Source organism: Ailuropoda melanoleuca, chromosome 5 (genome assembly GCF_002007445.2).
Source record: "Ailuropoda melanoleuca isolate Jingjing chromosome 5, ASM200744v2, whole genome shotgun sequence".
NCBI lineage: Eukaryota > Metazoa > Chordata > Mammalia > Carnivora > Ursidae > Ailuropoda > Ailuropoda melanoleuca.
Window position 1 is genome coordinate 88546853 of NC_048222.1, and position 13814 is coordinate 88560666.

Consider the following 13814-nt stretch of genomic DNA (forward strand, 5'->3'; position numbering starts at 1 on the left):
AAGTAGATGAAGGAGAGCAGCATCATCTCAGAAAGCTTCATATGGTATCTTGAAATATGAGTAGGATTTAAAATTACTTCTTGGGGATTTAGAATGGCTAAAATTCCCCCACTGCTCAGTGCTCTTTGGTCCCCAGCTATTTACAAGGAGGGTCTCCTCTGCTCTGAACACCCCTCCTGCACTGTCTCTTAGGGGCCCACCTCTGGTTTTGCTCTGGGCCCCAGTCCCAGGGGGTTGTGGAGCCCCCACCCCGTGGGATGGTCCACACTCCCCTCCCCCACCGGGAGGGGTGTGTGGGGGGAGGTGTGGACTTGGCGGAAACAGACTTGGTGTGAGTCAGTTGAGCCTGGGAGAGTGGTTTGTTGGTCATTTTATCTGCTCCACTGGGAAGAATCAGAGAGAAGGAAATTCTCTTTGCGCACCCGGCAGTAAGCAGCAGTCAGGGCGTCTCCTGCCAGGAGCGGGGAGGGGGAGGGAGGACCGAGCGGGAGGGAAACAAGCGGTGGGGAGAGGAGATTGGAGGAAGGCCAGAGCGCCGAGCTATTTTTGGAGGACCCTCTGGTTGCTTCAGTGTGGACTGAAAAGGATTCATGTACCTGGGGTGAGTAAAGAAGTGTTTTTGCATCATTTTCTGAACTCTGTATGGCTACTAGATGATTTTCTTTCTGGGAACGGCCTGTGCCTTGCAGACCGGCCAGAGGCCCTAGGCACCAGAGAGCTCTCACCTGCTTACCTGTCTGCGTTTCCCCCTAGACCAAAAGCAACCTGAGGGCAGGAGCTGAGTCTTGTTCCTTAAGTGTCTCTCGTGACAAAGCACTGCTCCAGGAGCCCTGTGGCCCTCCATAAATACTTTACTGAATGAATGTGTTAGTTTATATCTAGCTCTTAAGCCCTGATTCTTCGTTTTCCTTAATACACCCAATGAATACTGTCTTAATTGCTGAACAAAAAAGTAGTAAGTACTTAGAATATTGTGAACATCAATCTTGATAGAGAGTGATTTTCATATATTGCACAAAGGTCAAGTAAAAATTAAGGTAATACATTAATAATTCTGTTACTTATTTAGTCATTTTAAGTAATGCTGTTTACATTATCTGAATGCCTTCTGCATCATAATATATAGGATATTTTTCTTATATCATGTTATATCAGGTGTCTAAATTCCCTTTCCTTTCAAGAAATATTTGGGGCATTTTATACCAAATAACATATGAAACTGGCCAGTAATTCTCAAACTTCACTGAGCATTAGAATCCCAGGGACGTTTGTGTAAAATGTAAACTTCTGAGTCCCACTTCTCGAGAGTCTGATTAATGGGTCTGTGGAGGGGGCTGGGAATGAGCATTTTTAACAAACGCCTCCAGTGATTCTCATGTAGGGGTGACTTTGAAAACCGTTGCATTAGAATCTCCCAACTGAAAATGAGGATCAAAGGAAGCATATAAAAATGATAGCTGAAGGAGCCAGGTCAATGCAGTGTCTCTAATGCAGCTTATTTTTTTTGAGGTTGCTGGCAACTCTTGCAGAAAAAGAAGAGAAAGATGATAATTTACGTGCTTCTCATTACTGGAAAGGTGAAAGTGTACTCTTCCTTGGAGGAAAAGTGTTTTCCTAACACTATATCCTGAAAAATATTTTTTAGACGTGGTCTTTCCAGGAGAGATGCCCAGGCTTACTGCAAGGCTGGGCACGGAAAGGGGTGTTTGCTGGGTGGGAGGTTGTTACCAGTGGCTCCGCTCTGAGGAATGCTGCAGCAGGCGCAGCAATAAAGCCAAACACAGATAAGTGCTGTTCACAAATATTTATTTGCCATTTACCATGTGCCAGACACTGTATGAAATGCTGATGAAGCACAATAAGATAGCCCTGCTCCTGAAAGGCTGATGGCCAGTGGCGCCAAAGGTTGTGAGCTGAGCGGGCACAGCTCACTGACAAGAGGGCAGAGTTCACGTCTAGGAAGTGAGCTCGAGACTGTCTGGAGAGTTGTCTGACCCGTGAGCAGGAAGTGCCCAGCGGCTTCGACGGAGGCAGGAAACTGTGCCTTTCAGGAGCGTAAGCTTTTCCAGTAGGTCCTTGCTCAGCTCACAGAATCAGGGGCCTGGCCTGGCAGGCGCGCCGCCAGGTCAGAGAGGGCACCCTCAGTGATGACGTCTAGCGTGACTGGTCCTCCACACGAGTTAGGTTCCAGGTTAGGGAATAGGAAAAAATTACATTTAATCAAAATTCTCTTACAAAACTCCTTGTGTTGTTCATTAAATAAAGCATACATATACACAACATATATAGACCTATATGCAGTATTTGGTAAATAGCACATGCGCAAAATACAATTTTTACTTAAGTTATACCATTTAAATAATTTCCCTTTTCCTACCGTTGAAGCCTATGTTTGCTTCGCGTAACTTAAAATCATGTATGATATGAAATGGATGATATCTTCAACAAGATTTTTCCCTTTTTTGCAACAAATACAAAAAAACAGATTCCATATGAGTGGTACTTAACCCGTCTTCGATAAAATCTGAATGCTAAAACTGAAAGTAAGGTGATTCTAGCATTGAGTTCATGGGATTTACAGTACAGTGCTCTGTGGGCTAACTGGACTTAAGGTGGAAGTTAGAGCACCTAGAATTGCTGAATTCTAGATTCTTCATTCCTATGACATTCTCCAAATAGTGCCCCTTTGCAGGGCTCTTCAGAAGAGTTTCCGGCACACAGTTTAACCATTTGCTGCCTGACATCTGCTGGGCTGGTCTTCTCCATTTCTGATTCAGGTCAGTTCCTTGAGGAAAACAAAAGAGGAGATGGTAGAGATGATGTTCAAGTATGAACGTTGTGGAGCCCAGCTTATGTTTTTGCCAGAGGAGAAAGCTATCCCACGTTCACAAAAAAGGTGGCCACACAAATATAGATTTTTCGCAGTAGTTCTGGGCCCACCTTAGTCCCTAAATACATTTTACCATGAAATTCTGAGTTCATCTCCCTCAAACAAGGAAGAAATAGTTTTGGAGTTTTGGTCTAGAAAACATTTCAAAATAGATGGTACTTGTTGCCCGCAATAGTTTGAGAAGAATGTCAGGAGCAGCTTGTCCGTGATGAGCAGCGTGACCCACCTCATACGGCCATAAGAATAAATTAGTCATAAAATGGGGGTGCCTGGGTGGAACAGCGGTTAAGCCTCTGCCTTCGGCTCAGGGCGTGATCCCGGCGTTCTGGGATCGAGCCCCACATCAGGCTCCTCTGCTATGAGCCTGCTTCTTCCTCTCCCACTCCCCCTGCTTGTGTTCCCTCTCTTGCTGGCTGTCTCTATCTCTGTCGAATAAATAAATAAAATCTTTAAAAAAAATTAGTCATAAAATGTATTCGGTTTCTGACCCTATTTTGTCTCCTGCGTGTTGGCATTCCAGGGCTGGGTTCTGGCCCCACGTGCACACCCTTCCCGCCACCTGACCCTCAGCAGTTCTTGTGTTCGGGTCCTGCCTCTCAGGGCTGACAGCTCGTGGTGACCTCACTTTGCTCAACGGCAGATAGAGGACAGCTCCTTTGAAGGAGATCAGCTATGAATGGAATTCCAAGACAGCATTGCCCCAGAGAGCTTGAGTGACAGACTGTACATCTCGAAGATACTTTAGGCCATCATGGAACAGTTCTGTTACTTCATACTTCTTAATACAAATTTTCCATGTGCCACATTATCTTATCCTGGCAATAATAGAGTAGCTTTTTTTTTTTTTAAAAGATTTTATTTATTTATTTGACAGAGACAGCCAGCGAGAGAGGGAACACAAGCAGGGGGAGTGGGAGAAGAAGAAGCAGGCTCATAGCAGAGGAGCCTGATGTGGGGCTCGATCCCATAACGCCGGGATCACTCCCTGAGCTGAAGGCAGATGCTTAACCGCTGTGCCACCCAGGCGCCCCAATAGAGTAGCTTTTAATTGTGATTTGGCTTATAGAGGGGGTTGGCTTTATTATGTAATTTGAGCAGATTATGGTCTCAATTTGCTTTCATGCTTGCCCGTTTTTACCAAGTTTAAAATGTACATTTAGGTTGGCTGCTTTTGAAGTCAGTCTGCTGGGCCAAGGCAATGGTCTGTATTTCTAGAGCACCTGCTTTGAGGTGCTCCTGGGTCTTTACCGATAAGCGTCCTGGGGCACTCTATTTATTTATGTATTTATATCAGTGTAAGGCTCGAACTCACAACCCTGAGATCAATACCTGAGCTGAGATCAAGAGTTGGACACCCAGTTGATTGAGCCACCCAGGCCCCCCAAGGCTACAGGGGCAGTCTTAAGGCAGAGTCTTTCTTGGCATATAATCCAATACATACACGAGACTAGCACATCCCAGCAGGGGTAGGTCTTTGGCAGAAACAATACAGGGCAGTTCTGAAGCTATAAGCATTTTTCTAGGTTGCCATCACTATCTCAAACACTTTGTAAATAGGGCATGGCTCTGGCCTTCCTACAAAATAGTGAGCCCACAATGTCCATGTATTGATTTTTGATTAGCTTGGAAATACCAAATTGTACTGGGCTCATTCTGGAGCAGGCAGAGCTCCTAAAAGCTGCTAGGAGGTGGCACAGGTTCCTCGGGGGTGGGGATTGTCTGTAGACCTATGTGCTTTGCACTTCAAAGGGGAAATGTTGATGTGAATTAAATACTTGGGCACTTTTTTTTTTTTTTTGCCATATCTGCCACTAGGTCTTTTACATATCAGTTCACTGAACCTGATGATTGGTCAGATCATAGGTCAGATCAGATGATAGAACCTTTGATAGATCAGGAAACTGAGGCTCGAGGGGCTCCTGGGTGGCTCAGTTGTTAAACGTCTGCCTTCGGCTCAGGTCATGATCCCAGGGTCCTGGGATTGAGCCCCCTGTCAGGCTCCCTGGTCAGCGGGAAGCCTGCTTCTCCCTTTCCAACTCCCCCTGCTTGTGTTCCCTCTCTCGCTGTCTCTCTCTCTCTGTCAAATAAATAAAAAAAATCTTTAAAAAAAATCTTAGGGCGCTGGGTGGCTCAGGCGTTAGGCATCTGCCTTCAGCTCAGGGCGTGATCCCGGGGTCCTGGGATTGAGCCCCGCATCGGGCTCCCTGCTCTGCTGGGAGCCTGCTTCTCCTTCTCCCACTCCCCCTGCTTGTGTTCCCTCTCTCTCTGTCTCTCTCTCTGTCAAATAAATAAATAAAATCTTAAAAAAAAATCTTAAAAAAAAAGAAACTGAGGCTTGAGAAGGTTGGCAACTTGCCAGAGGCCATATACCAGAAGTTGGCAGAGACAGCATTCAGGTCTGGGATTGTCTCCACATTACCACATCAGCCCGTCATCCTGGGAATATTATGCAAAAATTATAATTACCTTAATAATTCCTATAAGAAACTAATGAATTAAAAAAATTGTGTTTTTATGTGTGTGGATACATAGATGCTTAGTGCTTGTTCTCCAAATGTTTTGTGTAAGGTTTTAACTCAAATGAGGCGTTAGGCATGAAAAGGTATTCAGGCCTGAATTCTACCCTTTGTTTCCCTCTCCCTTGAGGGTTGTCGCAAATAGAAATGGTAGATGTAAGGATCAGCGGTTGAATGTGGATCAGAGCATAACATTTATATTAATTGATGGTTCTAAAATAATAAATGGTTTTCTATGAATAAATGGCTGAATGGGGTTTCCAGGAAACCACGTTGGAGAATGAGGCCTAGCACTGAAGCCTGTAGGTATTCTGCTTCCTCCCTAAATCTAGACTTTTGGGGCCCACTCTGTCCACTGCTAAGAACCTCAAGCTGGCATCATCCTCTCAATGGACAGAAAGGAGAGGAAGGAGGGGAGAAGGAGCACTTTATAGCCTGGGAACTGGAGGTGAGAGGGAGGTTACAGGCTGCCCGATGGCCAGCAGGCCCAAGAGAGCCACAGGCTGAGCACCTGGGACCTGGGACACATAATCCTGTCTTCTAGTAAGGTAGGGCTCCGGAATGCCAGGCACTCACCCACCATATGAGCCATCCCCTCCCCAGCAGGGGAAGGACAGCAGGTGTCCTCCCTCCATGCTCCCCTCTCAGGCAGAGAACAGCAAATCCCATCCTCTTGGAAACATGAACAGGGATGATAAATGTTCTTGAGCATTTGAGCTATGTCCAAAGCATAACTGAAAACCAGAAATAAACAAGCAGCTTTGAGCCAAGATGAGGTCACAGTGACAATCTTGTTATCCAAGCAAACTTCTCAGGCTCAGAGGGTTTCAGAGCCTTGCGAGTGTCTACCCAGAAGGAGGGGACATCACAGCATTCTCTCAGGATCAAGTTTGCCTTAGTATTTGTTTGCTATAAATTTATATTCCACTTACTCTTAAATTTCCTTAGTTTTGGCAGTGAGATACAGTGCTCTATTGGAAAGTATTGTCCTATTTTGTATGAAATGACTCCAAATATGTTATTTTACTGCTTACTTTCCATCAACTTGTCCAATCTTCAACTAGGTGTGTTAACATAGCAAACACCATTACAGCTACTGCTGGGTCACTGTAGCCAAAGGAATTCCTGTTTTTGCATTTTATTCGTGTGGTGATACAATTTTCTTTTTTTTTTTTAACATGTATTTATTTATTTTTAGAGAGAGACAGAGAGTGTGAGCAGGGGGAGGGGCAGAGGGAGAGAGAGAGAGAATCCTCAAGCAGATGCCATGCTGAGCGTGGAGTCCTGTAGAGGGGTTAATCCCAGGACCCTGAGATCATGACCTGAGCTGAAATCGAGAGTCAGTCACTTAATCAGCTGAGTCACCCAGGCGCCCCATTGTATGGTGATATAATTTCCTATAATAATTGCAAATTTCATCATTCTTCTTGCCAATTTGGTTCTTCAGCTCACTTTTCCAATAATACAAAGCACCGTTGTCATTCATTAATTGTATTAGCTGCCGTGTACATGGTGTGTACTGTGCTCCGGGCACTGTTTTCTACACTGGATTCATTTAGTCCCCCCACGATCCTTTCAAGTACCTGCTATATTGTTAGCTTCACTTTACAAATGAGGAAATCAAGGCAAGGAAAATTTTGAAAACTATTATGTTTTTATATCAAGAGATGGGGATATAGTCTACATTACACACACACACACACACAAACACACACACAGAGTCTATTTTTCCTCACTAGCCAAAAGTGTGTGTGTATATTAGATTTTATTTCCCATGCACCCCCTGACCCCCTGTGTGCATAGACTCCCTCCCATTATCCACCTCCCCATGCACCACCAGCCTGCTACGTTCTCTAAAATTGAGGAACCTACTTTAACACATGGTAACCCAGAGGTCATAGTTTACATTAGGGTTCGCCTTGGTGTTGTAATTTCTATGGGTCTGGACAAATGTATAATGTCATGTAACCACTTTTACTGTATCATACAGAATGATTTCACGGCCCTAAAACTCCTCCATGCTCTGCCTGTTCACCGTTCCCTCCCCCTAACCCCTGGGAACCACTGATCTTTTTACTGTCCCCATAGTTTTGTCTTTTCCAGAATATCATATAGTTGGAATCATACAGTATTTAGCCTTTTTGGATGAGCTGCTTTCACCTGGTAATATTCATTTAAGGTTCTTCATGCCTTCTCATGGCTTGATAACTCATTTCTTTTTTAGCGCTGAAAAATATTTTATTATCTGGATGTACTGCAGTTTATGTATCCATTTACTTACCTATCGAAGGACATTTTGGTGTCTTCCAAGTTTTGGCAATTATGAACAAAGCTGCTGTAAACCACATGTGCAGGTTTTTGTGTGGACATGCATTTTCAGCACCTGTGGGTAAGTACCAAGGAGAGCAATTGGTGGATCGTGTGGCAAGAGCCGTGTTGTGCTGTCAGAACCCACCAAACTGTCTTCCGAAGGGCCTGTACTGTTTTGCATTCCCACCAGCAATGATTGACGGTCCCTGTGGCTCCACAGCCTCCACGGCATTTGGTGTTGTCAGTGTTCTGGTTTTTGGCTATTCTAATAGGTGTGTAGTGCTAGCTCATTGTTGTTTTAATTTGCATTTCCCTGATGACGCATGATGTGAAGCATCTTTTCAGATGCTTATTTGCCATCTGTGTATCTCCTTTGGTGAAGTGTGTGCTAAAGTGTTTGGCTCACTTTTTAATTGAGTTGTTTGTTTTCTTATTGTTGAGCTTTAAGAGTTCCTTGTATAGTTTTCATAACAGTCCCTTATCAGATATGTCTTTTGCAAATATTTTCTCCCAGTCTGTAGCTTGTCTGTCATTCTCTTAACAACATCTTTCACAGAAAAGAACTGTTTCCTTTAATGAGGTCCATCTTATCAAGTCTTTCTCTCATGGATCACGTTTGGTGGTGTTGTAGCTAAAAATCGTCACCAAACCCAAGGTCATTTGAATATTCTCCTGTGTTATCTTCTAGGACTTTTGTAGTGTTGCATTATACGTTTAAGTCTGTGATTCATTTTCAGTTAATTTTTGTGACGAGTATAAAGTCCGAGTCTAGATAAAAATTTTTATTTTTTTATTTTATTTTTTTAAAGATTTTATTTATTTATTTATTTGACAGAGATAGAGACAGCCAGCAAGAGAGGGAGCACAAGAAGGGGGAGTGGGAGAGGAAGAAGCAGGCTCATAGCAGAGGAGCCTGATGTGGGGCTCGATCCCATAATGCCAGGATCACGCCCTGAGCCGAAGGCAGATGCTTAACCGCTGTGCCACCCAGGTGCCCCCAAAATTTTTATTTTTTTGTTTCAACATCATTTGTTGGAAAGACTACATTTGCTCCACTGTAATGCCTTTGCTCCTTTGTCAAAGATCAGTTTACTAGGGGCAGCTGGGTGGCTTAGTCAGTTAAGCACCTGCCTTCAGCTTAGGTCATGATCTTGGGGTCCTGGGATCAAGTCCCCAATGGACTGCCCGCTCAGCAGGGAACCTGCTTCTCCCTCTCCTTATGCCCCACCCCCTGCTCGTGCTTTCTCTCTCTCTTTCAAATGAATAAATAAAAATATCTTTTTAAGAAAGATCAGTTAACTATATTTAGGGAGGTCCATTTCTGGGCTCTTTATTCTGTTCCATTGATCTATTGGAACCTGTTCTCCCACCAGTACCTCACTGTCTATTAAGACACTGTCTTACTATGGCTTTATAGTAAGTCTTGAGGTCAGATAGGGTCAGTCTTCTGACTTTGTTCTTTTCCTTTATGTTATATTGACTATTCTAGGTCTTTCGCTTCTCTGTACAAATTTCAGAATCAGTTTTTCAATAGCCACAAAATAACTTGCTGAGATTTTGATTGGCATGGTGTTGAATCTATAGGCCAAGTTGGGAAGAATGACACCTTGACAATATGGAGTCTTCCTATCTATGAACATGGGATATCTCTTCATTTGTTTAGTTCTTCTTCAGTTGCTTTCATCTTCTTTGATTTCTTTGAAATTTTCCTCATGTAGATCTGGACATATTTTGGTACTAAGCTAATGCTGACTTCATAGAATGAGTTAGAAAATATTCCCTCTGCTTCTGTGCTCAGAAGGAGATTGTAGAGAATTGATATTTCTTCCTTAAATGGTTGCCTTTTGTGTGTCTTTTTATTTTTTTCATAGCTGGGCATGATATAATGGGAGAAAGGAACTGCTGTAAATGGGCTTTTATTAAGTGGTGGTGAGGTGTGGGAGTAGGGGATGCATTCTATTGTGCTATTATTAGGTATCAGTCTTTCCTGAGCTTGTGACTCTAGCTGTGAACTTCAGGAGCTTCTTGGTCATCTCCATCTCACCCTTAGGTGGAACAGGATGGCTAAGAGTGGGCTGGAGTTGAGTATTTCCCTTCTTGCAGGTCAGTTAGCCTCTGATAAAACTCAGTAGATTAGGCTGTGTTTAAATAGTTTTTCCTGAGGGCAGACCTTGGAAGGAAAGCAGAAGGCTCTGGCATATTTCAAAATGCTTCATTTCCCCCTTTTTCTACCAGAAGTAGAGGGGATGTTCTTTATTTCATGAGAACCTATTAGAGCTCCAGGAAGTGAGATTGACAAAATTGTGACACTTCCCCCAACCTTGTCCACACTGAGACTTCAGCAATTTGTCAATTACAGGCATACCTTGGAGATGTTGCAGGTTTGGTTCCAGACCACAATAAAGCAAATATCACAATAAAGCAAGTCAAATGAATTCTTTTGGTTTCCCAGTATATATAAAAGTTATGCTTACCCTATACCATAGTCTTTAGTGTACAGTAGCATTCTCTCTAAAAAACAATGTAATATCTTAATTAAAAAAGTACTTTATTGGTAAAAAATGCTAATCATCATTTGAGCTTTAAGCAAGTCATAATCTCTTTGCTGGTGGAGGGTCTTGCCTCAATGTTTACAGCTGTGGCTGATCAGCTGGTGGTTGTTGAAGACTGGGATGGCTGTGGCAATTTCTGAAAATAGGACACTAATGAAGTTTGCTGCATTGATTGACTCTTCCTTTCATGAATGATTTTGCTGTAGCGTGTGATGCTGTTTGACATCATTTTACCCACAGAAGAACTTTCAAAGTTGGAGTCAATCCCCTTGAACCCTGCTGCTCCTTTATCAACTAAGTTTATGTAATATTCTAAATTCTTTGTTATTGTTTCAACAATCTTCACAGCATCTTTACCAGGAGTAATTTCCATCTCAAGGAAACACTTTCTTTGCTCATTCATAAAAAGCAACTCCTCATTTGTTCAAGTTTTATCATGAGATTGCAGTAATTCAATTACATTTTTTAGTTCCACTTCTAATGCTAGTGGGTTTTTGGTCTTTGTTTTTGTTTTTGCTATTTCTACCACATTTGCAGTTACTTCCTCCACTGAAGTTTTGAACCCCTCAAAGTCATCCACAAGGGTTGGAATCAACTTTTTCCAAACTCCTGTGAATGTTGATATATTGACTTCTTTCCATGATTCGTGAATGTTCTTAATGACATCTAGAATGGTGAGTTTTTCTAGAAGGCTTTCAATTGACTTTGCCGAGATCCATCAGAACAGTTGAGTATTTCACTACCCATGGCAGCTTGTAGCCTTACAAAATGTATTTCTTAAATAATAAGACTTGAAAGTCAAAATAGCTCCTTGATCTACAAAATAGATGTTGAGTTAGTTGGTATGAAAACAACATTAATTTTGTTGTCCATCGCCATCAGAGCTCTTGGGTGACCAGGTACATTGCCAATGAGGAGTCATATTTTTAAAAGAAGGTTTTTTGGGTTTTTGTTGTGTTTTGTTTTTTTTGAGCAGTAGTTCTCCACCATGGGCTTATAATATTCAGTAAACCATGTTGTAAACAGATGTGCTGTCATCTAGGTTTTGTTGGTCAATTTACAGAGCACAGAGTAGATTTCCCATAATTCTTAAGGGCCCTAGGATTTTCAGAATGGTAAATGAGAATTGGCTTTAACTTAAAGTCACCAGCTTCATTAGCCGCCAACAAGAGAGCTAACGCATGCTTTGAGGCTTTGAAGGCAGGCATTGACTTCTCTCTAGCTTTGAAAGTGCTAGATGGCATCTTCTTCCAATAGAAGACTGTTTCATCTACATTGAAAATCTGTTGTTCAGTGTAGCCACCTTCATGAAGTATTTGAGCTGGAGCTTCTAGAAAACTTGCTTCTGCATCAGCACTTGTTGCCTCAGCTTGCACTTTGCTGTTATGGAGCCAGCCTCTTTTTTTTTTTTTTTAAGATTTTATTTATTTATTTGACAGAGATAGAGACAGCCAGTGAGAGAGGGAACACAAGAAGGGGGAGTGGGAGAGGAAGAAGCAGGCTCATAGCGGAAGAGCCTGATGTGGGGCTCAATCCCATAACGCCGGGATCACGCCCTGAGCCGAAGGCAGATGCTTAACCGCTGTGCCACCCAGGCGCCCCTAGCCTCTTTTCTTATACCTCATGAACCAACATCTGCTGGATTCCAACTTTTCTTCTGCAGCTTTCTCCCCTCTCCCAGTCTTCCTAGAATTGAAGAAAGTTAGGGCCTTCTCTGGATCAGGCTTTGGCTTCAGAGAATGTTGTGGCTGTTTTGATCTTTTATCCAGACCACTCAAACATTCTCCACATCAGCAATAAGAGTGTGTTCACCAGAGTAGCACATTTAATTTCCTTCAAGAACTTTTCATTTGCATTCATAATTTGGCTAACTATTTGGTGCAAAAGGCCTAGCTGTCAGCCTCTCAACTTTCCACATGCCTTCCTCGCTAAGCTTAATCATTTCTAGCTTTTGATCTAAAGTGAGAGACCTATGACTCTTCCTTTCACTTGAACATTTGGAGGCCATTGTAGGGTTATTAACTGGCCTAATTTCAATATTGGTTTGTTGTGGAGAATAGGGAAGCCCAAGGAGTGGGAGAACGATGAGGGAAAGGCTGGTCAGTAGAGCAACCAGAGCACACACAAATTTATTGATTAAGTACACCATCTTATATAGGTGTGGTTCATGGAGCCCCTAAATAATTACAATAGTAATGTGAGAGATACCTGATCACAGATCACCATAACAAATATAGTAATAATGAAAATGTTTGAAATAGTGTGAGAAATACCGAAATGTGACACAGAGACATGAAGTGAGCAAATGCTGTTGGAAAAATGGTGCTGATAGACTTGTTCAACACCGGGTTGCTACAAACCTTCCATTTGTAAAAATAATAATAATAATAATAATAACAATAATAATAATACAGTGTCTGTGAAGCACAATAAAATAAGGTGTGATAAAGTGAGGTCTGCCTGTACAGCTCAGGTTTTCGTACTTTGGTGCTGGTTTCTGTGGAAGCTTTCCCTGTGGACTACTGCTCCAGTAAGCTGTGATTCCCTGTAGCCATCTGTCAGTCTCTCCAATTTTGGAGGCAGCAGTGTGCCCTGTTCCCTTACTTCTCTTACAGATCTAAGGAGAGTTGTTAATTTTTCAGTTTGTTCAACTTTTTACTTGTTGTTAGAATGGAGTGGCAACTTCCGAACTCCTTTCATGCCAGACAAAAACCCAAAGTAGATTTGTTAATTTGGTTTCTGTCAGCTGGAATCAGTAGAGATAGAAAAAAAGTAGGAACTCAAGTTTTGAGATGAATTCTTTTGAAATCTCAGAGGTCTGAATTTGAGCAGAAGTTATTGCATTTCTTAGCCTCTAACATATATTCTATTTTATCTCCAGGGATTGGTGTGATTTCAGCCTGCCCCTGGGAGCATGAATCTGAATAAGACCAACTCTCAGTAAGATCCCTGATGGGAGCAGCTCTGAATGGTCTGATCCCATTTCAAATAAAATTGACTGGAAGAAAAAAAAATTGACTGGAAAGACCCAAATTGTCTGTCTTTTATCAAGTCTTTACATTCTTCCATTATCTTTTTTTTCCCTAAAGATTTTATTTATTTATTTGACAGAGAGAGAGAGACAGCCAGAGAGAGAGGGAACACAAGCAGGGGGAGTGGGAGAAGAAGAAGCAGGCTCCCAGTGGAAAAGCCTGATGTGGGGCTCAATCCCATAATGCCGGGATCACGCCCTGAGCCAAAGGCAGACGCTCAACGACTGAGCCACCCAGGCGCCCCTCTTCCATTATCTTCCACACAGTATTTAATGTACTGTCTCCCCTCTGCAGCTCTGTCCTTCTACTCCAATTTGGCCTGATTCTTCTCCAGGCCAGCTGCCAACTAGTACTCTGGAACTTCCCTTCCCTGCACTCCTCAGTTGGACTCACCCCTTTTCAAATCCCACATCTTCTTGTTTCTTGTTTTATTCCCTTGTTTATTTGAGCACATCTTCCCATTACTTCTTTAGAAAAATACTTGAGAGGGGCGCCTGGGTGGCTCAGTCCATTA

At 42.7% G+C, this 13814-nt stretch overlaps 1 protein-coding gene across 1 annotated transcript in view; it reads left to right on the forward strand.

Annotated features, from left to right (window-relative positions):
- The first annotated feature begins 524 nt into the window (after positions 1 to 524).
- Positions 525 to 13814, forward strand: part of SH3RF1 (SH3 domain containing ring finger 1) — a 205861-nt gene continuing 192571 nt past the window's right edge. The window contains exon 1 of the mRNA XM_034661393.1: positions 525 to 601. The gene's annotated coding sequence lies outside the window, so the exon portion shown is untranslated. The remainder of the gene's footprint in view (positions 602 to 13814) is intronic.